This window comes from Aethalodelphis obliquidens, unplaced genomic scaffold (assembly GCF_003676395.1).
Source record: "Aethalodelphis obliquidens isolate GAN/ISIS:26980383/991018 unplaced genomic scaffold, ASM367639v1 scaffold63, whole genome shotgun sequence".
NCBI classification, from domain to species: domain Eukaryota; kingdom Metazoa; phylum Chordata; class Mammalia; order Artiodactyla; family Delphinidae; genus Aethalodelphis; species Aethalodelphis obliquidens.
Genome location: NW_020838007.1, coordinates 2,185,638 through 2,211,610, shown reverse-complemented (window position 1 = coordinate 2,211,610; position 25,973 = coordinate 2,185,638). Strand labels below are relative to the sequence as shown.

Genomic DNA, 25,973 nt, shown 5'->3' with positions numbered 1-25,973 from the left:
TATTTCCTTACCTTTGTCTTCCTCGTTCAAGTCTCCCCTCCGCATCCTCTTTCCTCCTTCCACTATCTCTCTCGAGTCTCCTTATTTCTGCTTTATTTTCTGCCTCTTCCTCTTTTTCCTGCTAGCCCCTCAGCGCTTTGTCTTTCTTTTCAGTCTGCCTGTCCCCCTCCTTTCTGCGTGCGTCTCTCTGTTATTCATGGCTTTTAACTCTTTTTTTTTTTGAATAAAAACTGAACTCTTTCTCTTTTTCTTTTTTTATGACTCAACTTTCTTTCGTAAAATTTCCTCCACTTTCTTCTCTTTCGTTCTTGCCCTCTTCATTTCCTTTTCATCTTTCTTCTTTTGGGTTTTCTGTTTTCTCTCCTTTTCTCAATTTCTTTTTCTCCCGCTGCCCCCCGCCTTTTCCGTGTCCCCTGACAATCTCACGCTCCTCTCCTTTCCTCCCGCCTCTCTGAGCTCACGGCCCCTCTGCCACCGCCTTTCTCTGGTCCTTCTTTCCTGTCCTCCCAGCCTCCCCTCGCCCTCTTCTGCTCCTGTGTCTAGCTGCGTGCGGGTCTCTGCAGCGGGGTCCCCAGGCTGGAGGGTCCCCAGGCTGGATGGGGGCACAGAATTTGGGCAGGATGCCCCCCTTTCTCTCCACCCTAGAGTCCAAGCTAGAAGCCTGGAACTCACCCCGCCAGAGCTCCCTCCACCCGCTCTTTGCCCGGATCCTGCCAACCCTCTTTGCTTGGGCCCCACGGCAGCAGGGGCAGGGGATCTGGCGGGCGGGTCCGTGTAGACGTAGCAGGAGGCTCACCTTCCATGTCCCTGGTGACGGTGCTGAAGTGCATCCCGGCCGGGGATCCCAGCAGCCTGCGAAGCTTCGCCGGGTCGGAGAACCCGGGTTCCAGGCGAGCGGTGTGCTCTGCGGCCTCTGCTGCAACCAGAGAGGCAATGCTGAACGCGCTGGCCCGGGGAGACAGCGGGCTCCGTGCGTCCATAGGCGCCCGGCGGCCTGACCGGCGCCGCCTCCGACTGCGTGCACCCGGCCCCACCGAGGCCGGCCCAGCCCTCGGGCCCCGGGGGCGGGGGCCTGCGGTGCCACTCACAGCCGCCGGCCCTGGGCCCAGGGGATTATGGTGTCACGGCCCCCCACTCTGGGCCGGTGGCAGCCGAGGGGCCCTGATGGGTTGAAAGCCCTGGGGGTGTGGGCCCTCCTGCTTTTCAAGGTCCGGGCCCCTTGCCTCTGCTCCCAGGGGCCTCCATGACCAGCACCCCTTGGACATCCCGCTGCTCCCCGAGGCCTGGGTTCCCTCTGTACAGCGAAGCCATCAGCTTCCCCAGCCCCCGAGGGGAGGTGGGGATGCTGGGAGCGCCAGCCCCAGCCCGAAGCTGTGGGGGCACCGGCCCTGCCCCTGTCCTCCCACCTCCTCTTCCCCGGCTGCCCCTGCACCTGGGTGAGGAGAGGGCAGTCCGGGCTCCGGCACTGGCCACAGGCAGACAGCCCCAGGGCCACGGCGTCGTCCTTTCCTCGGTGCTCAGGGACAGGACCCAGCCCAGCAAGCGGCCCCCAGCCCTCTTCGGTCGGCTCACTGTCGTGGCTGGGGACCCTGAGCAGAGGGACGCCGCCCAGGCCAAGCAGCCCGGGAGCCCGAGCGTCACGCGCACCCGCGCGCACCACTCGCCTCTGGCCAGGACGCTTATACATCCGGAGGGTGGGCAGTGCCCGCTCCTCCGACCTCCCCGCGCACCGGCCGGGTGCAGGGAGGGCCGGGGGCGGGGCCTGGACTGGCCGAGGGAGCCGAGGACACGTCGGAGGAATTCAGGCCGCCGGCCGGGTCGTATGCTGCCCCTCGCTCACCACCCACCCCACAGCCAGCCTGCCCGCCTGGGAAGGCCCTGCTGCCCAGTTGGGCCTTCAGGCCCAGGCATCCCAGACGCTAAGACCTGACTTGGCCTGTGCTTCCGCGCACCTACTGCCTCTGAGGCCTCTCTGCCCAGTTCAGGGCATCCATGGCCTTCCAGTCCAGAGTCTCCCCAGCAGGGCGCCAGGCCTCCCTGCTCCCAGGATCCTCTCTGGCCCTGCACTGAGGCTCTGGCAGTCAGGCCTCCATTTCCAAGGCCTCTGTTGCTTTGCCTGCGCTTGCCTGGACGGGGGTGGGAAGCAGCAGCCTCTCTCAGGGTTTTTACAGTCCTAGGGCCTCAGATCCCAGGCTGGAGGGGATGCTGGCTCTGAGGCAGGAAGGCCCAGAAACTGGGGACCTGGGAGTGGGCTCCAGCGGGAAACGCCTGGCTCCTGGGCCTGAGGTCCAGGAAAGCTACATGGCTGGAGGCAAGTCGGTGAGCATGTGGGCCCTGCTGTGTGACTGGGGTGGGTGCCTGCGACCTCAAGTACAGTGAGCCCCGCCCCACCCCCTAGGCTGGGGCTGCAGCTTTGTGGACCATGCCAGAAAAGGGAAACTGTTGCCAGGGTGTGCCCCCCACCCACAGTGGCCATGTGGGGTTGTGACAGTGACAGTGACAGTGATCTGTGGGGCCCAAGAGCAGGTCCAGGGAGTGGTGTGATGCACCAGGCCTCCAGGACCCCAGGTGGAGATGCTCCTGGTGGAGGGAGAGCCCGGCTGGCAGGGGAGTTGGTGGGGGCAGGTCATGGTGGTGCTGCAGGAGGGGAGCCCGTGCTGAGGGTCTGCACCTAGAGAGGCATGCAGAGCGGTCACCATGGGTACCTCTTGCTGGTGGTCTGCATCCAACCTGCAGGTGGGTGCGTGGGGTGCATGTGGTTGTATGCCATCTGGGATGTGTGCTGTCCTGGCATGTGGGGGTGCCCGTGGTTGTGTCCTGTGCACCTGGGGAGCCTTCCTTGTATACCTGGGCGAACACCTGAAGACAGTGGGCAGGTGCCCAGTCTGAGGCAGACACCAATGTTGAGAAAGGAGAAATGAAAGTGAAAAACTCTGGGGCTTCTGGAGTCGCAGGGTCAGCCTCCTGGGACACTGTCCTGAGGTCCCTGGCCCTCGGAGTCTGAGGTGGTAGACAGGAGATGGGGTCCTCCCAGCCCCTCATTAACCCCTTCATGCCTGAGCTGGGATCTGGGAGGCCACGCTAGGTGGGAAAAAGCGCGGGAGCAGAAAGGACGCTGTGGCATGGGCCAATGGGCCAATTCTGGTCGAGAGAGCGCTGGAGGAGGTCAGGGCCCCCCCATGCCGCTCCGCCTGGGACTGGCAACCCTGCTTCCCCGGCTGCAGCTACTCACCCGAGCAATTGCAGACCCCGAACCCCTCTGTCAACGCCCGGTCCCTGCTGGAATCCAACTGCAGGGGCCCAAAGAGGCCTGAACGCTGCGGAGTCACCGCCTCCCGCGCCTCCGGGGTGAGCTCCTCGGACCCTCCTCCGTCCCTCCCGGAGCGATCCGCCGCTCTCCTCACCGCCCGCCACCGCCCCACCCACAGTGCCCCCACCGCCCAGACAGAGCTCGCGCCCTCTGGTCCCGCGACGCCCCGCACACCGTGTCCGCGCGCGCCGCCGCCTGCGGGAAGTCCTCATCCCTCACCTGGAGCGGCCGCGGCTCCCTTCCGCCTCGCTCCCCCTGCCGGCCGCACCTCCGGGAGCGCGAGGTAGGAGGCCTGGCTGGGCGCCGGCCCGACCGGGCTGGAAGGTCTGGGCGCTGCCGGGGGTCGTGCGCTGCTCGGGCTCTGCCTCCTTAGGGCGCGGCGTGCCCCTCCACCTGGGACGTGGGCTGAAGACAAGACCCGCATTTCGCTGCGCCACTTGGCAGCGAAGGGGGAACTAGGATGAGACCACTTTACAGGCCCTAAAACCGAGGCTCTGCATTGACTGGCCTCCGCGAGGTACGGGGACCAGAAGTCTAGCTGAGGACGGGAGGCGGCAGGGGCGGGATGGAGCCGAGGCAGACGCCCATCCTGGGTGCAGAACGGGCTGCAGCCTTTGCTTCTCTCTGCAGGCCCTGCACTGGGTCCCACGTGGGCACTGGGATCCATCCCAGCGCTTCCCCTGGCACCTTGCGTTTGGAGGCTCACTCATCCCCCGCCCCAGCATCTTCAGAGTTTTGCCCGAAGCAAGCGCTGTTTCAGAGGTTTTCTCCCCAGCGCGCAGAAGGAGGCCCCTGGAGAGTCTGGCTGCACTGCTGCACCCAGCTCCGCCTCCCCGGAGCGCACGTGGCTTCCTCAGGGCAGCCGTCAAGACTGGAGCCCTCACAGCTTTGGGGGGGACCCCACTCCTCACTCTCCCGCCACCATAAAGGCACTTCGACAGCGCCATGCGCAGCGCTCAGAATTCACTCTGGGCCTCTCTGTTCCCACCCTTGGAAGGACCTTCGCGCCCTTGTGCATCTCTGGTGGGCGCCAAGCCCACCGATTGTTGTGCTCACGTGCTCCGCGAGACAAGGTGGGGCACCACCCGCTCCCCCAGCCTGGGTCTCCCGCTATCTGGGGCACAGGCGCACACAGATGGATCTGAGCGGTTGGCTGGAGGATGTGAGTGCGCGGAGCACTGGGGACCCCGTCCCCCAGGAACTAGAGCACCGAGCGGGGCAGAGCCATCTCCCCCACCCGGGGTTCAGAAAGAGAGAGGCTGGGCTTTTCTTGACCCGGTTCATTCGTTTCGGGATTGATTCACCGGGAACTGCCTCCAGGGCCTGCCTAGACGGGCCTCGGTGCTCTCGCAGGCAGGCCCCGCACCGGGAGCGGCCTGCGCCCTGCCTTTCTGCCGCCAGCAGCCGCTCCTCCCCGGCCCCGCGGCCCGGGTGGCTGGGCCTCCGGGGGCCAGACCTTGGCGGGAGGCGGGAGGGGGTGAACTTCGGTGGAGCCGGGAGAGGCGGGTGCGCAGGGCAGCTCCGTTCTCCCTTCGCAGCTCCATTCCTCCTCTCCGCTCCCCGCCCATAGTGGGCGCCTCGCGCAGGACCTCGGCCCCTGGGTGCGTCTCATCTGCCTCCATCCAACAAAAGCGCATGGGGCGCAATGCCGACAAATGGGGCTTTCTGGGTGGCCCGCTTGGGCGTGAATGGGCAGCGACCCTGAGCCCCCGAGGTGGGCGGGTGGGGCCGTTGTGGGGTGGCCTCCCTCTCCTGGCCCCTGGCTGGGGAGCCGAAGAGGACTCATGGGCTCCACCCATGAGGCGGGGAGGAACGGGCGCTGTCCGCGCCGGTGGCTCTTGCGCGCCAAGCTCGTGGCCCCACTGGCTCCAGCGCGGTCTGCGCGACCTCCCGTGGGTTTGCAGACCCTTGCGCGGTGCGGGGGCTGGGGGGGCGGTGCTGGGCTGGGACCAGGGCCTGTGGGAGCTGGTAGTGAGGCCGCATCCATCCTGGGCAGGGGCGGTTTCCCTGCCCCTACCCCGCTGGCCTGGTCTCTTGTGACACCGCCTGCAGGTTGAAGGAGGCGACTCCCTCTCCCCAGCCTGGGGGCTCCATGCACCTGGACTAGCAGTGGCTCTGTTGGCCCCCTAACTGCTCCCAGGCCCTTCCCTCGGGGTGCCCCCAACTGAAGCACAAGTCCCTGCGAGCCCACCCAGGCTTCTTCCTTGGTGGTGGACTCTTACCCCAAACTCTGGTGGGGGACCCTGTGCTGGGCCCTGAGCCCCAGGTGCATAGTACGATTCATGTGTGCGGGACTGAGGACTGTGAGGAGGTGCCAGGCAGAACCCACGGAGTTCTTGGCAAAGGCTGGGGACCAGAAACAGCCTGGCATGTGCTCTTTGGTGGCTTGGAGATGACTCTGGGTGGGTGAGCTGAGCCATGCCCAGGGAAGGGGCTGGTGCCCTCGCCCCTTCTGTGGCATCACCTGGGACTCTTCCAAGTCCTCAGTGCCACCTGCCTCCTGATCCAAGGGCCTGGACCCCGGGGGGCCAATGACTGCAGATTGAACGAAGGGCAACTGAGGGGGCGGACACGGACACTGGAGGGTGTCACCTGAGGGGTGACAGAGAAGCAGCACAGAGGCACACACTGCTGTGACACCAGCCCCTCAGAGCCAGAAGGGATGGGCCAGGGTCAGCACAGCCATGCACAGCTGGGTGCAGCCTCCCATCCGCCCTGGGCCTGGCTGTACTCCCCTCACTGAGGGTGCTGTCTTCTGGGCCCAGTGCCCAGGAGGACAGATGGGCGGAGACAGTGAGGGGATGGCCGGACCGGATGGGGCTGTCGGTCGGGCCTGGGTGATAGCACCCCCTGCCCCCCGCAGGGCACCAGGGCCCCCTGCAGGCTGGAAGTTCCCACAGCTCTAGAACAAACAAACAGACGGCCCAACACACAGCCTGGCCCTGGGCCCCTCTCCAATTTCTCAGCCTGTTGAGTTAGCTGCCCACTTGGTGGGAGGACCCAGCCACATGGGGAGCTGGCTGTCCATCTGTCTGTCCATCTACTGGCCACACTGGCCCTCCACCCCAGGTGCTGTCAGGCAGAGGTGGGGCTCAGAGACCCAGGAGACCTAGATTTGGCCGCCCACAGCTTCCGCTCTGTGGTCAGGACAGGGGGAGCCACACTCTCCAGGGAAGGGGATAGGCCCTCAAAGCCCCTGGGTGTGTTGGCTGAGGGCGAGAGGCCAGAGCCGGACACCTGCAGACACTCTTCTCAGGTTCCTCTGGCTGGCAGGGGACACCGACTGGGTACACACACAACTGTGAGCAAGGGCACGAGTGTACATGCATGCACACACCACACACATACGTGAACGTACCCACAGACGTACGTGCGCACACTCTTGTGTAGCACACCATACACACGCACACACCAACGTGGGCCAGAGTGCACACACAGGCACGTGCAGAACACACACACAGATACGCATGCGCGTGCATGTGCACCCCCTACAGTGACCCTGTAACAAGTCATCAATGTCGAGGACTCTCACCTCAGTAACTCAGCTGGTCCTCAGCCTTACTTGGCTTGGACAAGGTCCATGTGGAGCCTCAGGCACTGCACAATGAAGATCAAAACGTTTCAGTCTGCTCTTGCGGGATTATTTCCTGAAAGTGACACCCTCAAATGATGCCCCTGGGGGAAGGTCCAATGGCCAGGACGATGCCCTGGACGTTGGGGACAGGAAGAGTCTGCCATAACAGTTCACTCAGCGGGAACCCTTCTGGGAGGGTCAGTCTCCATGCTCAGGCCCCAGCCCTGAGTCGGGCTTGGTGGGTAAGATGAGCAAGGAAGCTCTGGGAAGACACGGGGGCAGGGCCAGAGGCATGAGCAATGACCGCCAAGCGGGGGACTCCTGCACCTTTGTTAACGGGGCCTCGCCAGGGCAAGCTCCCCACAATCAAAGGATGTATCGTGTGTCCTCTTCAAGATACAGCAGTTATAATAACCGAATATATCAGACTTGGAATTTCCATTAAATGCTTGATTCAGTTAGCAATTTAAATTCAAGTTGTCAGGCTTCCCTGGTGGCGCAGTGGTTGAGAATCCGCCTGCCAATGCAGGGCACACGGGTTCGAGCCCTGGTCTGGGAAGATCCCACATGCCGCGGAGCAACTAGGCCCGTGAGTCACAACTACTGAGCCTGCACGTCTGGAGCTTGTGCTCCGCAACAAGAGAGGCTGCGACAGTGAGAGACCCGTGCACCGCGATGAAGAGTGGCCCCCACTTGCCTCAACTAGAGAAAGCCCTCGCACAGAAACAAAGACCCAACACAGCCAAAAATAAATAAATAAATAAAAGATGCCTCTCTTCAGATATCTATTAAAAAAAAAAATTCAAGTTGTCCACGTTTTCGTTGTGACAGCCCAGCTTTCTCTTTGGAGAAGCTCCGGGTAGAAGTTGGTCTGAGGCAGTGGAGGATTGGCTCTGTGCCCGAGCCCCTCTCCGTCCCCTCTGCTCCCTGGCGGAGCCCCCAGGGCCGCTGGGTCACCCCATTAGCCCAGAACCACCGACCTGGTGTCCAGAGCTTCTGCCCACTGCCCTCGGCAGGCCAACCTCCAGGACCCTGTGGGCAGATAGGAGGCCGAGGCCTGGGGAGACCAGGGGAGGCAGCCAGGTCCCTCCCCAGCAGCTCTGTCTGGACTCCCCTTCTAGGGGAGGAGCTGCTGGGAAGAAGGCAGGGACGACGTTTTGGAGGAGATGGGCCCTTCAGAGCAGGCAGAGCCAGGGCGGATGGTGTGGCCCAGACATCACAAGCTGGGCTAGGCGTAAGCCTCACCCTGCAGTGCTCTGTGTCCTCCCCAAGCCTCAATGTTTCTGTCTGAGAAATGGGGAGAGAGCTGGAAGCCCCACAGTGTGGATTAAGCGAACTCCCGTCAGCTCCTGAACGTGGCTCCTCAGCTGATGGCACAGTTGTCCCAGGCTCCTTGGGCCGCTCCCCAGCCCAGCTGGTCCCCCAGGACTGTGGGTAGGGCAGCTGTTGTCTCTGTGCTCCTGTGGGGCCTTGGGACCTGGCGGGGATTCAGGGAGGGGGGATGCTGGCCGTGCCCCCAGGAAGTCCAGTTGGGCCCGCTCTGCCTGGTTTCCCCGCCAGCCCAGGTGTCCACATTGGCCTCTGTTTCCTGTGTCCTCGAGCACAGCCCCGCCCCGCCCCAGCCAGACAAATCCCTTCCCTCCTCCTCGGCTCTGCTGAACCAGGTTGGAATTTCTCAAAAGCAAACAAACAGGCACGCTCAGGGTTGCGGTTTTAGGAGCTGAGATTCCTCCTGTCTGTCTGAGGCAGCGTCAGGCCCAGCCGGCTGCCCATGGCAGGCTGGACAGGGCCCTCGCCTGAGCCCCCGGGGCCCAGGCTCAGAGGCTGTCGTCCTGAAGCGCGGGGCTGACCTGGGTCCCTCTCGAGATCTTGTGAGGACTGCCGGAGGCTGCAGCACAGGCTGAGCGGAAAGGACCCCGGGCCTGGCAGGCAGGATGCGGACAGGGATCGCTGTGGGGACAGCGGTGGCGCCAGGGCCACCAGGCAGGGCTGGTGGAGCCCAATGGGTGAGGACTGGAGGGCTCGGGGCTCAGAGCATCGATGCGCCGGGGCGATCCCAGGCACAGAGGAAGGCAGCGAAGCCGTGTGGGAATGTGGGGGTGGGGAGGGGGGCAGGAGGACACCTCAAGGGGCCGACGGGCTGGGAGGCAGGGCTGGGGCGAGGGGAGGGGCCGGAGGGGCTCTCGCCAGGTGGTCTTAATCTCCTCAGTGAAATAGGAGTCCCGGCCGGCGGGGGAGGTGGGAGCCTGAGGAGCAGGAGACAGCTGCGGGGAGGGGGCGGCCTGGCGGCCCTGAGGCCCCTGCCCGCGGGCCCACTCCCCCAGTCCCTGGCCTGGACTTGCTCGGAGCTGGTTCTGACACCGAAGCCCCCCCACCCGACCCCTTCTGCCCACGTGGCCAAGAGGGTCCTGCTTGCATCCATGTAGGGGTGGCCTGGCCCTTCCCGCTGTCTCCCCTGGCAGGGCAGGGGCTGGGTCAATCTCGCCGCTGCTGAAGCCCCCTCTTGGGTTCCCTGCACCCACTAAGCTGTCAGGGCCCCAAGGTGGTGCCAGTGGTGGGCAACCCGGGGACCAGGGCAGAGGGGAGGGACCTCCCAGATGGGGAAACTGAGGCCAAGAGGGGTGGGTGAGACTGGCCTTGGCCCCATGCTATGGGGCAGGAGGGAGGCCCTGTCCTGTTAAGTGGGGACTTGGCATCAGCTGTGCTGAGCAGACAGACAGAAGGATGTGAGCTTTCACTGGTGCCCCAAAGCCAACCCAGCCCCTCCCACCAGGGTGTTTGCCAGAACCCAACGCACTGGCCGCCCCATGCTGGGCGGCGTGTAGGTGGGCGCTGGGCTATCTCAGGCCTGACTGAGAACAGCCAGGCCCTGGGGCCAATGGGAGCCCCCGAGGTGCCCACTGGAGAAACCGAGGCAGCCCGGACAAAGCCAGCATGGCGCAGGGGCCCCGGACTTCCGTGGCCAGTCCCTCTGTAGAGCGCCTGCCTGCCCAGGTCCCAGACACGTGTCCCCTCCTTCCTGGCGCTGTGCCCTGGCTCTGCCCCCACCGACCAACACGCTGTCTTAGGACTGCCCGCCTCGTGCCTGCTGGGCCCTGCGCTCTGCTTTGCTGCTCCGCCTCGTCCTTCAGCCTGGGGGGTGGGGGAGTGGCATTTGATGGTCATGTCACTGTTCCCATCCAGGCCGGGCATGGGGGGCAGTGAGACCAGACACGGAGGTGACGCACAAGTGGGGCTAAGCCAGCCCTTGTGCGCTGGACCTGGGCTGGGACCCAGGAGTCACCCTGTGCCGGTGGGGAAGGTGGGCCTGGCTGCTGAGCCTTCCTCTCCCCAGAACCCTGCAACTCAGCACCCAGAGTCCCCTCAAATGGCCTCGGACGTGGCTTCTCCTGGGTGCCTCGACCCTCTCTGCGCGCTCAGGACAGGACGCTATTAGTCACGCCCACCTTGGAGGGAATTTTTGCAGATTCTTCCTAACATCTGCTAAGACCAGCCAGCGCCTTACTTCAGGGGAGACAGGAGGCAGTGATGCCCTGCAGACATGTGCAGGCTGCCTGGGCAGAGGGAGCAGCCAGGTATAAGGGAGGAACGCTCTGGAAGGAGACTGCTGCTCCCAGATGGAGAAGTGTCTGGATGGCAGGGCTGCCTTGGAGGAAGGCTGAGGGGATGGGGTCTGGAGGGCATTTTCCTGACTCTGGCTTTTGGCTTCTAGCATTGCTTCCCAGACGAGGCCCTCCAGATACAGCATGAGCCTGTTCTTCACGAGACGCCTGTCCTGGAAGCCGGGCCCCACGCCGCGTGGCTCTGAGACTGTGGCCTTTCGAGCCTGCTTCCCTCATCCACAAGTCCAACGGGAGCCCAGGGCTGGGCAGTGAGGAGTGACCGTGTTACACATCGCAGATAAGGGCAGAGGTCCGAGGCTGCACTGGGGGAAGAAACGTCCCAGCTCGACTGCTGGAGCCTTGGGGGTTGTTGTGAGAAGAGATGGCTGACTGGGGCACCGAGCACCATGCCGCTGTGTCGTCTGTATGAATAGACTTCACTGGGCAGAGGTGGTCACTCTGCAGCTGCTGAGGATGCTGCCCTGGGGTCTGGACACTGCCCTCTTGGTACGGCATGTCACTTCCTCCATTCTACATGCGCTGTCTCTTTTAATGTGGCCCCAAGTGTCCCTGGATCTGATCTTGAGGATGGACATCTCCAAATAGGTGCCTAGAACCTTCCAGACCTCCTGGCAGCCCCACCCCCACCCCACCAATCGGTGTACGGCCTGAGCCCAGCCCCAGAGCAGCTCCCGGCAGCCAGTGTGGACATCCAGCATCAAGTATCTTGGATTTCTGACAAAGGGACCCCCCCACCTGGTGGCAGCTGACACCTGAGCCTACCCCACCCAGTGGCAAGGGCAGGGGTGAGTGACCTGGCTGGAGACAGCTGCCATGGGAACAGTCAGAAAATCCCAGTGTCACTCGCCCTGGTGCCAGAGGGAGACTGAGGCACAGGGCAGGGCAAGGCCTCGGGCACCTATGAGGGGCCCTGCCTGGCCAGGGGTCCTACCACAGCCCAGCCTGACCCCGCCCTTGGTGGCCTCCACACCTCTGCTGTCCACCGCCCGCCCAGGCAGAAATAGCCATTTCCTCCGGCTCACGCCCCAGGGAGCAACACGGAGCTGGCAAAACAAACAGGCCGTTCCTCCCGTGGCCATGGCTGGTGATGGATGGCCAGAGGGGCAGACCTTGCTGATGGACGACCGCCCATCATGTGTGGGCCAGGGGTGGGGGCCAGTGAGGCCCGCGACACAGCCACAGATGCACACTCATGAGCTGCGGTGCTGGTCTCACCCCACCCTGAGACCCTCCCAGGCCAGTCATTCCCCCCGCCTCAGTCTCCCCACCGACGCGGGCCCCCACTGTGGGCGGGGCGCGAGCCAACGTATCTGAGGGTGGAGTCCTCCCCGGCCCCTCCAAGGTGCCCACCTGTCTCTCAGAGGGCTAGAACTCCCACCTCAGTCATCTGCACTCAGGGCCTGGCCGGACTGGGCACCTCCGAAGGCTCTATCAGCCCCTGTGCGTGCCAGGGGGCAGGTGTGGGGCCTGGTGCCGGCTCAGGAAGCCCACTCAGGGCAGGTGTGGCAGGCACACCGGAGTGTGGGGGAGACGGGCAATGGGCCCCGGGTCTCAGGGGGTGTGACAGGGCAGGGACCCAGGCACTGCCCCAGAGGGCCCGAGGTCTTGTACCCCATTGGTCCGGGCTCCAGCCTCTACTGGCACCCTCTCTGTCTGCATCCGGGCAGGGATTGTCACCTCGTTGTACAGAAGAGCAAACCAAGGCTCGTGGGAGTTCCAGCAGGAGGGAACACAGGCCGGGGCTGGGGTGGGCCCTGCTGGGCACTCCCGCCACACCCATCTGATGGCGACTCCTGCCAGGCAGGGCCGGGTGTGCCGACGGACTCACAGAGGCCGCGCTGACGTGCCTCCAGCCTGGGCGGCCCAGAGACCTTCTGGCACTGACTGCCGGCCACCTGCAGGGCTCAAGGGACACCCAGCTACCAGCCCGAGGCCTGCAGCAGCACGGGCCACCCAGCTGGTGGCCGGCTAGAGAGGAAGGGGCAGCTGGGGCCAGGCCTCTGACCCCCTGGCTGCCCAGCCCTACCGGGAGCACGTCTGGCCAAGAGGAAGCTTCTGAGACCCCCACTTCCTGAACCACAGAGCGGGCTGGGCTGGGGCCGCCCATTTCCCTCCAGAGCCCCCAGCCCTGCCCTCGATTCCTTCAACCCGGCCCCAAAGCCCCACAACCCCCAGCTGCATGTTTCCTGGGGCGGAGGGTGGAGGGGGGTGGCCGGCAACTTGCCCTGATCTGGGGTCAGCAGGGCCAGGAAACCCCTTCGAGTAGGGTGTGAGGGGCCTGGGCGGAGAGGGAGGGCTGGGCCAAGGAGGGGCCTCCCCTGGAGATGAGGCTGCCCACGGAGCAGGGTTGTGACCTCTGCCATAGGGCCCTTCAGATCCAGGCAAGCCCGCTGGTTCAAGGCCAGCCCTGTGGTGCCAGATGGGCCCGCCTCTGCCATGGCCGGGGAGATGCTCTAAAGCATCTGTCAGCTTACAGGGCTGGGCCGGGGACTGCTGAGGTCACCGTCCACCGTGGAGGTGGGCTGTGGGGGCAGCAGGTAATGCCAGAGCTGGGGTGTCTGATGGGGGGGTGTCTGTGGGCAGGGTGCCGCAGTCCCAGGTAGAGGCTCTCAGGCCCTCGGGTCTGGGGAGTCTGGCTCGTCCCTGCTGGCCCGGGTGAAGCTGGGATGGCCCTGCCCCTCCACGCTGCTGGTGGCAGGAAGTCTGGGTCTGGCCTGGGCTGGCAGAATTGGGGGCAGGACCAAGGCCCACAAGGGGCAGGAAGTGGCCCTGGGCTCCAGCAGGGATGGGGTGGCCTCCTAGGGGCCATTTCCTCCCTGGGAACATCCTGCCGGGCAGCAGGAGGGAAGAGGGCTCAGTCCGGGGCGGCAGGAAGGACCTGGGGCTAGGCGTCCCCTCAGGCAGGGCCCTGGGAAGTCCCAGGAGGGAATGACCTCATGGACATCAGAGCCTCTGGAACTAAAAGGCCAGCTGGGCCTCTCCCACCCCTGACCTGGAGCTCCTGCCCGCCCCCCCTGAGGCTGGACTCCCCGAGTTTCCAGCACCACCAGCCTTACTCTCCCACAGCCGGGAGCTCCCACTGGAAACAGGCAGAGCCTGTGGCCCCAGCCTGTTCCCGGCTATGGACAGCAGGCTCGCAGGCAGCAACCTGCTCCTCAGAGCTCAGCCCGAGCCACCAGGTTGGGCCCAGGCAGGCAGCCCAGCCCAGCTGCCCTGCTCTGGGCCCCAGGAGGGGGTCAGCAGCCTGGTGCCCACCTCCCCCCAACCCATGGCCTAAATATAACCTGAGCAGGCGCCTGGCCGGGAATAGAGACCTCTGTCAGTCCCCAGCAGGTGCTGGCGGGAGGAAGGTCAGCATGATTGGCAGGGATGCAGGCTGGGCGGGCAGCCAGACGTGGGTCATGTGAATGTCCGGTGGCGAGGCCTGGGGGCGGGGGGAGCAGCATGTCCTCACAGGACAGCTGGGTGCCCGTCCCGTCCTGCTCAGGGCCGACCTCTACCCTTTTCCCCACCCCACGTCTGAGGTGCTGCCAGGTCCCTGGGAAGGTTGGGCCCACCCAGCACCGCCTGGCCCTGCCCTGCCCTGCCCTGCACCTCTCTGCCTTGGGCACCTTCTGGCCTCCACAGCCTCTGCCTTGGGCTTGCGGCCCCACGTGGTGACAGACCATCCAGCCAGCCATGTGGGGTTAAGAGTGGATGCTCAGAGCACTGTCTGGCCCTGTCCAAAGTCTCTATGTGCCGTGCTCCTGCAGGATCCCCTGTGCCCTCCACCCTCAGGCCCCATCCTGCCCTGTGTTTGTTCTTCGGCCACCCGCCCAAAACCTTTCTTCTCCAGGCTGTTCTGAGCTTGATTCTGGAGTCCTCTCCAGACCTCACCTCCCGCCCCAGCCTCAAGCTGCTGCAGACTGACAGGTGAGGTCCGGCCCCACACCGCTGCGGTCAGGGCTCCCAGGGAGGCGGGTGGGGCTCAGCCAGGGACCTAGTCCATGGCCAGAGCCCAAGCCCAGAGTCCATGGTGCTCCCCCCAACCTCTCGGCTGCCTTCCCCAGACCCTCAGGCTGAGTCCTAGGCCCCAGGCCCTGCCCTGGCCTGTGTCCTGAGCCCAGTGCCACATTCCTCCCTGTGGGCGAGTCCTGGACACCCACCAGCCCACCCTTGGAGGTGGCTCTGCCCAGCTGGCCCCTCAACCGTTCCCTTAAAGCACAAGCCTTGCCTCCCACTCCCTTCTGTAGAGGGGAGACTGAGAAATCAAGAACCTGGAGTATACGGGCTCACACCAAGCAGTCTGGGGGAGACGGATTCTTCCTCGTTTTCTGCTGGGGTCAGCCCAGTTGCTGGAATCCAAACCCACAGTTTCTCCCTCGCTTGACTAAAGTCCCGTGCAAGGCCCTTGGGGCAGGAGTGGCAGGCATTGGCGGGAGGCCTGTCCGGGGCCTCTGCAGGGTCCAATGGTCTGGCCTGACCCACGGAGGAGGTGGGCGTGGAGGGGCAGGAGTTGGGTGAGAGGGGTGGAGGCTGATGAGATGGAGACACCCAGCTGCCCCTGGACCCCTTGGAATAAGCGGGCATTTGTGACACGGCCAGCACTGCACTCGTCATGGGACACGTCACGGTCCCAGAGGTCAGAATCCTGAACCTCGGGTTCTAGGAGGAAGTTTTGGGTCTGGGGACCCTCCATCTGAATAGGACCTTGGGAAACTGGCGGTACCTGCCAGCCTGCCCTTCCCCTCTGCAGCCCCCGGCTGCGGTCTTCTGGCCCTGTTTGCACACCCCTAGTGACAAGAAGCTCACTCCTGGGGAGCCCACTGCGGCCAGGACAGTGGGCTTTGCAGCTCTCAAGAGCCCACCCCTGGAGAGACGAGTGGGGCCAGCGCAGGGGAGGCTGCCTGGGTGGCAGGAAGGGTGGGGAGGCAGGAGGGGCCGACTCAGGGGCACGGCACTCCGCATCTCCTAGGTGAACCCTCCACCCTGACCCTCAGTGCCCCAGGAGGGTGGGACCCGGCTCCATGGCCAGATCTGTGCTGGACACTGGACGTGCTGGAGGCTGCAGCCTGAGCCTGCTTGTTTGTTCTCCATCTCGTTTTTCTGGTTTGGAGCCTGGGAGCCCAAGCAGGGCTAGGGGCCTGGGAATGCGGGTGGGGGAGGAGGGCGCCCTGGTAGGGGTGTGGCCAAGGGAAGGGATTGGGCCAGGGTGTGAGGCCATCCCTGTGCCCTGCGTCGCTGCCACCTCCTATCCATACCTGCCCTCACCTGCAGACAGGTGGGGGAACTCTACCCTGAGCCACTGGGGTCACCCCATGGGCATCCCAGAGGAGGCCTGGTCCTGTGCCCATCCGCCTCCACCCACTGGCCTGGCTGCAGGCCAGAGAGGGGACCCAGGGCCCAGACTCCACGGGGCTTCTGTGGTCACAGGGTCAGGAGTGCAGGCAAGTTCCAGAAAACAGGGGGGTTTGGTTCTTGGCTCCCTCGGGAACAGTGGGCAGTGGCTCGAGGCCCCAGAATGTGGAGCTCCCGCTGGGGGCACCTCCCACCCACACGTCATCAGTCTCCCTTTGATTTAAAACTGGGTTCCTCTGCTTCCCCCGTGGGGGCCCTGAACCTCTCCACGCCTCTGGAGGGGACTGATAGGGTCTCCCTCCTTCCTCCCGCCTCCCGGCCCCCCATGGCCCGCCTCTTGTCCCCACTCTAACCCTAAATGCCCAGGACACCCTGTCCTCTCCCAAATCCTGCCCGCCTGCTTCTCTCCCAGATACACGTGGAAACTGAGGCCCAAGGAATAGAAGGCAGTGCTGAGCTGAAGCAGTGATGGGGACGGGGGTTGGAGCTCTCCTGGGCTGCCGGTGGCAGCAACTGCAGGCGCTGGCTGTGACCACCGGGAGCCAGTGGCTTCTGGGCAGCCGGGATTCCTGGGAGGGGCTGCTCTACAGGCTTCAGCCCCGGTGGACTCAGCTCCCCAGCCCCACAGCCTGGCAGGGCTGTTAGGCAGGGGTCTGCCTGCAGACACTGGGGCCTGGTGAGCAGCTGGCTGCCCTTCCTCCAGGCATCCCACCCTGATCTCCCTCCGAGCATTCAGGACACCCAGGGCTCATCACCCACTGACATCCACATCTCCATTTCAGAGCTGGAGAAACCAAGGCACGGTGACAGTGTGTCTGTTCTCACAGCAGGAATCCAGGTCTGGCAATGAGGGTGGCTTGTCCAGTGAGGTAAGGGAGCAGGGCCAGACCTGGGAATACCTGAGGGGACTGGTGGTCTCCGAGGGGGCACCAGGCACAGAAATCCCTCTGTCAGGGGAGAGGAATTAGCAGCTGGGGATGGAGTTGGGTATGTGTGTGACATTCTGGGGCTCAAGGTTCAGGCCCCTCTGGGTTTTTGAGGGTGCACAGGAATTCGCCAGGGCAGAAGGGCCGTGGTCAGGTGGGGAGCCGGGGCTCAGAGTGAGCAGACAGCACCCAGGCCCTGGAGGCAGGATGCTGGGATTCACAGTCAGGTCTGTCCTCCCACAGCTGCCCACAGTGCCGTCCCTCCTACAGGCCGAGACAAGAGGGCCTCAGGGGCCGTGGGGGAAGAAGTCCACGCAGCGGGGCTGGCTGTAGGCTGTCCATGTGGCCCTGGAAGGCCTGTCCCCTCTCTGGGCCTCGGTTTCCCCATCTGTGAAATGGTCGAAGGAGCCCGAGGAGACTCTTGGCCCTGATGGGCTTGCTGGCTTGGGGAGAGAGGTGTGGCCAAGCCCCATCTGCTGGGACCAGTCCAGGGACTCAGCACAGGTACTTTGAGGGCTAGGGGCCCGGCTGACTGGGGTCATGAGGATAACCCAGGAAGAATCCCCAGAACATCTGCCCCCCACTCCCCACATTCCCAGCTGGGCCTGGGCTGGTCCAGCGTCTGGAACACTCCTTACAGAAGGGGCCCTATCCCTGTCCGCCCTAACAAGGCCCAAGCCTCCCTGCCCTGCACTGTCCGCCCACCCACCTGGGCCCTCCACCCATGATGCTTCAGCCCTTGAAGCCCTGGGAAACTCTCCCAAAGGAAGATGGCTCCACTGAGTCCAGGTAGGGCCTAGAGCCTGGGCCTTGCCCTGACCAGCTCTGCTGGGCCTGAGCCGAGCCTCAGGCCACTCTGTCATCCAGGCACTGGGGAGTTCCTTCTGGTGTTGAGGTTAAGAAACCCGGGCATGTTGCTTTTTCATCAAACCCGTTCCAGCCCGTGGATCTCCACTCTCACACCTGCAACCCAGGCAGACATCACCAATCCATCCCAGATCTCCTGCTCCAAGGACCAGGAAGCTTCGGGTTTCCCACCTGAGCTCCAGCTGGCTTCTGCCTGTGGGTCAGAGCAGCGCATGGACTTGCCCACCCTGATGGTGGCAGAGCGGGGCAGTTCGGTGGCATCCCTGGCTCCCGGGTCAGGGAAGGCCAGCCCTAGAGGGCTCAGGGCTTCTGATGGGCCTCTCAGAGTGCTGGAGGCCAGAGAGAGGGACCAGCAGAGTGGGGGTCAACACCAGGTCCCCCACCTCAGTCCTGAAGCTGGCCCTGGCTCTGGCCCCTTAAGGGGGCTCCTGCTTCATCGCCCCTCCCGCCACGAGAAATTGTGGCCCAGGGAGGGGCAGGATTGGTTTGTGGGCGGGGTGTCCTCTCCTCTGTGGCTGGCCCTCCCCCAATGAGGACCGGGCGGGCGCCTCAGCGCAGCTTGGGCTCCAGAAACATTTGCTTTAAGTCTTAAAATATCAGGTTCCTGGATCATGGGGCTTCCCAGGGGGCAGCCAGGCAGGAGGGAGGGATTCAGGAATAAGAGGATTCCCCCCAGCCTCACCCCAGCAGCCTCTGTGCCAGGCCCTCAGCCTCAGCTGAAGCCAACCGAGTGTCTGGGGGACAGCCAGCTGGGGGAACCCTCAGTGTGCCCACAGCAAACCCCACCTCTTTGGAGCCCGTCTACCTCCTCAGAACACTTAGGTGGGGGAGGGACGGGTCCTGGCAGCCTCAGGGTCCCCCTAGAGGGACAAACTTGCTCCAGTAGGACCCGTGGAATCTTTTAGCCAAGGACGGTTCAGCTGGGAAACAAATGCCCAGGGAGCGAGCCTCTCCCTCTCAGCCGTGGAGTTGTGTGTCCACCCTGGCGTCCAGCCCTGGGGCAGGGCCACTAGGAAGGAGTCTTGAAAAGATGACACCACCAGGTTGGTGCTGGGCCCAGCATTCAAGTGGCTCCCAGGGACAGGGACACTTGCATGGGGTCCTGAAGGGTGAGTAGGAGCTTTAGGCTGGCCCTGGTCCTGGTAGTTAGGCTCCCTGGACAGAAGGACCAGACTGGAGTGTTCAGGCTGGGGCCAGGCTTGGGGAGTAGGATGGAAGGCCGTGGGGGTGGGCCCCGAGGGGCATGGAACACAGGCTCCAGCAGGTGGTCGGCCCAGGCTCCAGGTGAGGTGGAGGTGGGGGGCTCGGGTGATTCAGGCTTCGGGACCTGCTGCTTGGGGGACAGGGGAGCCCTCCTGGACAGCTAGTACAGCATGAAGGTGGCTCCCTCCTACTTCTGCTGTCCCGGGGACCACCTCCTAGAAGAAGGCACAGGCCCCCCAGCCTGCCCACTCCCTCCCAGGCAGACCACCGGCCTTGGCCCGGGGGACCAGCCTCAGCGCAGAGCGGGAATTGGAGCCAGGCAGCAACAGCTGGCCCTGCTCGAGCGTCCCCAGGGGCCGCCGCCTTCGTTCCCAGGCCCCCATCTCAGCCTGTTCCCAGGCTGCACCCCACCCCCCAAAACACACTGCTCGGGCTGTGGTCGGACAAGGCTGTGAGGGGACCACCGGCTGGGAAATCCTGCCTACCCCCGACTATGAGGGCACAGACGTGTCCTTGTGCCAGAAGGTGGGGGGTGGGGGGGAGAGTTGGATGCCCCCGCAGGCCCCTCCCGGCCTGCCCCATCCTCTGCTCTTGTCCTTGGGCTCAGCGTCCCTGTGGGCAGACACACCCTCCAGATGAGTGGAAGGCCCCAGGGGGACGCACCAGGCAGAGGGGGCCATGTGAAAGGTGAGGCCCCCAGAGGCTCTCGGAGCAGCTGCACACAGGTCTGCGCGGGTGTAGACAGACACCATTTTGGTGGATGCAGTGGTACACATGTCTCTGCTTGCCTCCCTGGGAGCTGGTCTTGGGGACCCCATGTTTCTGTCCTTACCCCCCAGCCATGTGCACGGCCTGGCCGCCAATTGCCATCTGAGACTGAGGCTGTGAACGGCCATGAGCCCTCAGCGCCCCCTCCCCGTCCCCACCCCCAGAGGTCTCCGGCCACGGCCACACATCGGGGCTTTCGCCTCCCAGAAGGGCCACCTCTGAGCGTCTGGCCACCAGGCTGCCCGTCTGTTTGCAGGGCCTCCCGCACCCAGGCTGGGCCAAGCCTCCCATTTTATGGGGGGAAACCGAGGCTGTGGCAGAACCCTGAGGGTGGAGGAGGAGTCCCATGGACATCAGCCATGGCTGCCAAGTGATGTGGAGAGATGGGGGAGGGGTGGGGGAGGGATCAGGGGTCGGGGGGACCAGGGCCGGACCCCCGAGATCCTCGCTGTCCATGCTGTCCGGCTTCACGGCCAGGGTCAGGGGAGGCAGGGCCAGAGCAGCTCCTCCCTCCCCCCAGCCCCAGGAACCGTGTCCCCAAGAGGCAGGGAGTTACAGCCCAGAGAGGATTAGGAGGTCGTTGGCGCCCCTGAAACCCAAGCCAGCAGCCAGCTCTGGGAATGGTCCTCTGACCCCTCTGCAGCCTCCAGGATCGCAGAGAAAATCCTCGAGGCCAAGTTAATACCAAGACCAATTTTTATTTCAACAAAGTTAATTCTCAACAATGTGATACTGAGGGAGAGGGATTTTCCTGCCCGGAGGGAGGGGGCAGGAGTCTTGAAGCAGCGCCACCCTTCTCCCTCCCCACAGCTGTCCCCACCCAGGGCCGCCTGGAAGATGCAGGTCCTGGGGACAGAGCAGTTTAGGCTGCGCCTCTGGGATGGCCCCCAGCTCTGCTCCTGGGCCTGCAATGCCCTCCCCGCCCCGCCCCTGAGATGGGTGGGGGCACCTCCAAGCGCCCCCTTCCCTTATCTCCTCACTGAGGGCAGGGTCCAACCCCTGTCTGTAAACTGGGCAGGGGGGCTCAGGAAGGCTCGCTGGGAATGCAGGAGCCCGTGTCCCTGGGGTCGCACTGACCAAGTGGACCCCGAGCACATGTCCGGCTGCTTCCAAGGGCCTGGGCTGAGATGGCCCAGGGTGCCCCTATGGTTGTGGGGGGAGGAGCAGGCGCCCCCCACCTCTGCGCCCCCTCCAGAAGCCCAGAGAGGGGCGGAAGGGAAGGGCTGGGCCGAGGGGCTCAGCTCGACCTCACTGCCCCCCAGCCGAGCACGGGGCTGGACCCGGAAGCTGCCCTCCAGGGATAATCGATGGTCTGGGGGCCTCAGCGGCTGCGGGAGGGTCGGGAGGCCTGTCAGAAATCCCTCCTGACGATGACCACATGCGCTGCCCGTCGGGCCAGGCGGCCAGGCCCTGCCCCGGCTGCCCTGCCCCCTCCACAGGCCTCTCCACCTCCATCACCTTCACGCCAGGTGCCCACTGCTCCCCATTCCGTGGAGGGGAGAGACCTGATCAGGACGTGGCCTCTACACTGACCCGGCCAGTGTCCAGTACCCGCGGGCCCGGGGCAGGAGGGTCGCCCCGGTGGGACACTCGCTGGAGGACAGGGGTGTTCCCAGCAGAGGGACCAATGCCTGCAAAGGTTAGAGGTACGTCAGGACTGCCAACGCTGGCCCCGGGCTTCACTCAGAGGGTACTGCCCGAGGGCAGGGGTGGGGCCCCCGGGGCACCCTACGACAGGCCAAAGTCAAACCAGATGGGCTGGGGGCCCCGTGGGGCCGGCGGGCCATTCGTCACCGTTATCTGCCCCGCCGCCAAAATCACAAACACATTTTTAAGTGAAGGACTGGCTGCCACCGGCCTGTGGGCCCTGATGCCGCCCAGCTGTGGCCACACTGGGTGGGGGTTGACGTTAAAGGAGGGTATGGAGAGGGGGCAGGGGGGCCAGCAAGCGGCCTGCCACCCCCGACATGCCCCCAAGTCTGCCCTGGAGGCTGAGCCAACGCCAAACCCCCCAACCCCGGTCCATCTGCAGCCTCCCCTGCTCGGAGCAGTCTGGAGCTGGGGTGCAGAGCCCAGGGAGCACCCCCAGCTATGCCCTGGTCACCCTTCCACCTGCCTTCTTCCCCAAGCCTTGGCATCATAGATTCACCCTCTGACTCACACACTGTGCGCCAGGGCTGCTTGGGGGACAGAGGGACACCGGGTGGAGAGGTGCCTTCTGCATGGGGATGGCGGCTCAATGGTCATTCCATGGGGTGAGGCTGGGGGCAAGACCAGAGCCAAAGACAGAAATAGGGACGAGTGATCAAGAGAGACAGAGACGGGAGTGTGAGCCTGTCACCAGAGACCCAGTCCGAGTGTCACCGCAGGGCCAGCTGAGGCTCAGAGGCATGGCCCAGTCTCACTCTCGCTGTGGCCTGACTATTGCGCTCAGATCTGTCCGCTGGCGCCTGCAGGTGAGGGTGGGGCTGGGCTGTGTCTGGCCATCTCTCTGGGAGCCGAACGCAGGTCCTGCCCGGCACCCTGGACCCCCGGGCAGGCCCACGGGGGTGGGGGGCGCCGGGAGAAATGGCCTGTGACGGGGGTGGGTGTCCCGGGCGGGAAAGCAAACAGTGTCAGCGGCTAATGAGCGGGAACCGGCCTGGGGCTGAGGGCCTGGGGAGGGGCACCGCCATCGCTCATCCTGACAGGCCGGCGGGTAGGGGGTGGGGGGCCGGGGACCAGAGCGGGGGCAAGCATGAGAGCCGACAGAGGGGCCCCTGGAGACCCGACCCCCTTCAGAGACAGACAGACGGACAGAGGGAAGTCAGCGGCCCCCATCCCCCGCTGTGGCCCAAGGGGACCTGACTGTTCCATCGTCTCTCCCATCTTCGGACCTGGCTGCCCCCCCAACGCGCAGACTGTGCTGGACAAAGGGCCCTGGGAGGGGGCTGCGCCTGGGACCCCCGCATTGCATGCTGGGAAGCAGGAATCTGGGCCCTTCTCCTCACTCGGCCTTGGTTTCCCCATCTTTACAAGGAGGAGGAGGGCAGGGGTGCTCTGGGCCCCCCGTCCTGAATTTCCACGCCTCCCTGCTCCCTGTAGGCAGCCCCAGCTGCCCTCAGGGTCCCCACCCTTCCAGACAATCCTCTCCGAACCTCGATGCCTCCAACAGGCCTAGTAGCAGTGGGTGGGCTGAGTCCACACAGAGGGAAGCAGCCCCTCCTGTCCCGCCCGGTTCATAGGTGGGAGGCGGAGGTGGGGCAGGTTAGAAGCCCCGACCCCAGCCCGCACCCAGGCAGAGCCCACCCAGCCTCTCAGCTGCCATCTGTCCCCTGACTTTGCAGGGCTTCTGAGCCGGCCAGACCTTGGGAGCACTCCTGAGTCCCTCCTGGTGGCCCCCACAATGGCCCGGCCAGCCTAGCGGCCCGTAAGTGCCTGCCTGTGGGGTGTTCGGGCCCCTGTCCTTCCTCAGCCAGGAGGGAGGGGCAGCCATAAATTCACACCGTCAGCCGCCCGCGGGATAAATGTGTCATCGGCTGCACGATTTACGAGCACACCCCTGGCCCGCGAGGCAGGGAAAACAAGCCTGTGTACACACGGCACGGCAGGCAGGGAGGGGCGGTGGCCGAGGGCACACAGGGGCACGGCGGGCCAGTGGGACGCGCGCCCGCGGGAGGTGTGAGGACGCGGACCCGCTCACCCAGGGAGGCAGCACCATCCAACTCCCGTCCACACACGCACACTCACGCGTGAGGAGGTGGCCTGGCTGCTCAGAGACACGGCTTGCCACCCAGAGCACGCGAGGTTCTGTGCAGGGTCTCCCTCACCCCCAGACAGCCCACAAGGAGGGTCTTGGTGGAGGGGACCCGGGCCGCTGCACGGGGAGGACACAGGGCGAGTGAATTGGGAGGAGGCGGATTCGGAACAGGTATGGGGTGGTGACGCCTCACTTGTGCCTGGGGCCCACCTGCTCTGACTGTCTCGGAGGCCCAGGGGCGCCGCCTGTCCAGCCACTGAACACCCCAGGCGCGGGCGCTAATGGAGTGAGGCTATAACTCAGGAGGACCCTTCATAGTCCTGCCGCCACACCTGAGACCACCGTGCCCGCCGCCCACCTTGTCTACCAGGACCCTGTGGGGTGGTGCCAGGCTCCGGGCTCCACTGGCATCAACCTCAGTTACCTGCCAGGACCAATCCAGGTACAGTAGCCCAAGCCTGAGATGCAGGTGGGTCTGGGAGCCTCAGGGAGCACTTGGAGAGGACCTGGAGGGCCCAGGGCAGGTTGGGAGACTCAGGAAGGATTTAGGGAGGATTCAGTGGACTCACGATGGCATTGCTGAAGAGGTCTAGGGAACTTCACGGAGTCAAGGCTGCAGGTCAGCTTTAGCCGTTGATGCCCTTCCACCTGTCCATGGGTGATCTGGGGACACAGTCATGCTCCAGTCACTCCTGCTGGCCTCGCCACAAGAGGCTCAGGAGTGTGGGCCCCAGGGATTCTGGTGGCGGTGGATCCTCAGCCCAGGGAGGAGGGTCTGACAGATGACCCAGAGGCCACTGTGGCAGAGCCACGTCACCCCAAATAAGGAGAGGTGGCACTGACCCCCCCACCCGCCAGAGGTTCCCACACCAGAGACCCACAGAGAAGAGGCCTGCAGAGCAGAGGCCCCAGTTGAGGGGTCTGCAGCAGAAAGACCCATAAAATAGGGACCTCCCCACCAGGGACTCACAAAGAAGTGTCTGCCCAGGGAGGCATTTAGTGCCAGGAGACCCAGGGCTGCACAAACAGGTCTGCCCCACTTTTCTCATAAAGCCTCCTGAACTGCCCCTCTGTGCGACGTCCCTGGATGGCGGCATCCCCGGGCCCCTGCCTGCTCTAGGTCTGTCGCTGGTACACCTTTGGTGGGCACAGGGCATGGGTGGGCGTGCTGGGACAGGCAGCTGTCAGGGGCCCTGCCCCTCCCAACCCTGCCCAGACAGAAGCCCTTTCCTCAGTATCCGCAGACGGGCTGGAATTCTTCAAGAGCATCTTTAAATAAACAAAGCACAGAGAAAAGCAAACTCCCCAACACAAACCACATCAAAATAGATTTCTACGTAGAAGCAAGGCCGCCCACAGGGAGCCCTTCAGAGGGAGGCCAAGGGCGTACAATTCCCAGGGTGATGCCCACACTGCCAGGACCCCCAGCTCCAGGCTGCAGCCTCCCTTTCAGGGGCGGGCATGCCAGGCCCATCCACACACCTGGGCAGAAGTGGCTGCCATGGGAACCCTCTACTTCCCCTGGGGTCCGTATCCCCACACCACGGGGGTCCATCAGGTAAAGCTTGAAGGATCCCCTTCCAGCCCCTCCCACCTCTGAGGGTTCCTGTGGGGATGGTCCCAGGGTCCTGTGTGATTGGCAGAGAGAGAAGCACCTGGGCTGGGGGGTGGGGGGCTCTGCTGGGTGGAGGTCTGGGGACCAAGGGACCTACACCCCAGCCCTCCCCCGTGCAGCCGGCAGCCTCCAGACAGGGGTGCTCACGGGTGCACGGGTGGGAGAACAATTGGGAATGAATGAAGGATTGGACGGCGTCCCCCCCGCCCCCAGCATGCTGGGGGGAGGGGGCCCTCGCACCCCCTCCTTCCCATGGGCTGAGCCCAGCGCACCTCCTGCCCCTGCATTCTCTGGATCCTGCCCTGTGAGGCAGCTCCTGGACATCTCCAGGAGGCCCTCCCATTCCCCACCTCCACACACCGGGTCACTGCTTCTGACGTCCCAGGGGGTTTGTTCTGAGGGTCAAGGGACCATCCGCATGACGAGGCCCTGGCCAGCCCCCAGGATACTCAGTGCCTTTCTCAGGCACAGAATTCCCAGCACTCCGAAGATCTTTTGAGACGAGAAAGCCCCTGTCCTCGCCCCTACCACTCTTTGAGACAAGCCAGGAAAGATGTCATGGTGGACGTTTGTGGGTTTCCCCGTGTACAGGTGGCCTTATCTCTGCCACAGGGGTCCAGCGGGTTGTCTGCAGGACAGACGCCCAGGGCAGGGATTGCTGAGGCTGGTCCGGCTGGGATCGGGGTCTGGGCCCACCCTGCAGGTCCTGAGAGCATCCTGTGGGCTCTCTCAAGCCTCGCCTGACCCCAGGGGGTGCTCACACCTGTGGCGGGGGCCCACCTGGCCCATCTCTCAGCACCCTTTGTCCAGCTGGCCCTCAGCAGCTGGGGTGGTGGTGACAGGAAAGCAGGATGGAAGGAGGGACAGATAGCATTTCCCCTGGGGCAGAGGGGACCCCCTGGAGGCTTCACTGGGGAGGACCGCTGACCCCAGTTCCTGCAGGGCCAGCCCAGGGTCTCCTGATAGGACAGGACGTCTCCCTGCAGACGTTTCCTGTCTGCAGACAGAGAG

The 25,973-nt window shown here is 64.5% G+C and overlaps 1 protein-coding gene across 1 annotated transcript in view; it reads right to left on the bottom strand.

Annotated features, from left to right (window-relative positions):
* TBX1 (T-box transcription factor 1) overlaps positions 1–14,689 on the bottom strand; it is a 20,604-nt gene extending 5,915 nt beyond the window's left edge. The window contains exon 1 of the mRNA XM_027088616.1: positions 14,661–14,689. The gene's annotated coding sequence lies outside the window, so the exon portion shown is untranslated. The remainder of the gene's footprint in view (positions 1–14,660) is intronic.
* Between the last annotated feature and the right edge of the window lie 11,284 nt (positions 14,690–25,973).